Genomic DNA, 1,898 nt, shown 5'->3' on the forward strand with positions numbered 1-1,898 from the left:
GACCAGTCTATGCGATGTCCTGTGTCCCATTGGTGGCAGAAGAGAGCGTTGTTGGCATGTCCCCTGGAAACCGTGTACCTGTGTTGGGACACACGTTTGTTGAGACAAGCGCCGGTCTCCCCGAAGTACTGCTTCTCACAGGAGGAGCAAGGGATGGCATTGGTGCCTATCTTGGCAGACGAAGGAGGACGGGTGTGGACCAAGTTGCGGCGGACAGTGTTTACCTGGCGAAAGGTAAGCCTGCAGTTGAGAGGGTGCAGCGAGCGACGAAGAGAGTGGATTTCCTCCGTTTCCGTTCTCATGTCCTCACATGACTTTCTTGTACCGTGTTACTCCCCCCTTTGCCCTGTTATATACCCTCTTGTTCTCACCCTCCTCAGACCTGAAACTGTCGAGGCTTCAGTTATTTTCAATAAATCTATTTTGTGTATAGTGGGTTTATCTGCCATTTTTCAACACGGAAGGGTGTTTTGCAAGTCATCATGGACTCCACGGTTAAAAGAAATCTCCTCTCGTTCCTGTTCTCCTCCTACCCTGACATGGTAAAAGCCTTTCGCACTTACGAGGCTTCAGTTATTTCCCGACGGAAGAACCAACTCCGTTTCCTTCGGGACTGCTTCAATGAGCAGGTTCTTCCGGCTCATGGCCGACGTTGCTCATGACTCGGCCCGGGTCCTCTCCAACACCCATACCTGCTCCCTCCCTCACGCGCGTGCGTGCATATAAACACTGAAAATATGAAGTGAGATATGTGGACACTGTTTTTGACATTTGTCTGTGATAATATTGTACAAAAGTTTTATGTTCTAGTTTTTGGGCTGTGATTTTTACTTTGTTTATTGGTGCTATTTTGTGGTTTTTACTTTTCTGTGTTCAGCATTCTAGTCTTGTTTTTATATTTTATTGTAGTTTGAAGCTTATACATTTTTTTTAACATTATTAAATTTTACATTGATACCTTTTGGATTTTAAGTGTATTTTATATTTTATTTTATATTTATTTTTTCATAACATTTTAGTTGGGTACTGGCACTTCTGGAGGTGTGGCGTTTTCTGTTCCCCGGGAGGGGCTGTAGAGTAACGTAGTTCCTTACGCGAACGCTATGAATTCGCGCGTATGCGAACGGGTGACGGGTCCCTCGCGTCCCTGTTCTTTTCTTTTTTCGTACTCCCCCGTCACGCCCTTTGGCGACGCCCTTCGGGACGCTTTGTCAAACGCCCCACCTCCAGGAGTATTTTAGGCTGTGTAAAGGAGGAGAAGGAGCACCCAATCCAAGCACAAACGACCTGTAACATAATTCCTAGTTGGCAACCTCCTGTCATGTCGGGGTCTCCAAGACCGCCATCTTTGAGTAGTGGAGGAAGTTTCAAGGCGGAAGGTCATGTGCTTGGGTTGGGCAGGAGTGTTATTTTTCTCGTGTGTTCTTGTTTTAAAGTAAGTTTTTTTTTTATTCTGCTACATGCCTGTTCTGTGATACCTTGTTTTATACATGTAGTAGCTTGTTCTCGATAAATAAACGTAAAGTAAAGAATAGTCTCAGTCAGTTGCCCTTGTGCCGGCCCGGTTTTCCCTCTTGCCCTTCCACGCCTTCCTGCTGCAGAAGGCTCCTCTACAGCTCCTGTAGGAGGGTGAGTGCCCCACGAACCCACTACAGTAAAGGTGGTTGGCAGCGAGTGGATCGTGAGGTCCTTTTTGTTATTTTGCCTCCGAATCTACGGCCTCTCGCTTTTGTTTACATGTCTCGTTGCCATTGATATCTTCTTTTTAAGTTTTATCATTGTTATGCTGCATGTCTCTTTTATGTGTAAATTTTTAAGGCCTTCAGCCAGTTTCACATTTTAGTTTATTGATTTTATAGTAACATTTTCATATTAACTTTTATTAAGCATTTAATTTT

Source organism: Penaeus japonicus, unplaced genomic scaffold, assembly GCF_977035675.1.
Source record: "Penaeus japonicus unplaced genomic scaffold, GWHDUDI00000001_assembly GWHDUDI00000032, whole genome shotgun sequence".
Lineage (NCBI taxonomy): Eukaryota > Metazoa > Arthropoda > Malacostraca > Decapoda > Penaeidae > Penaeus > Penaeus japonicus.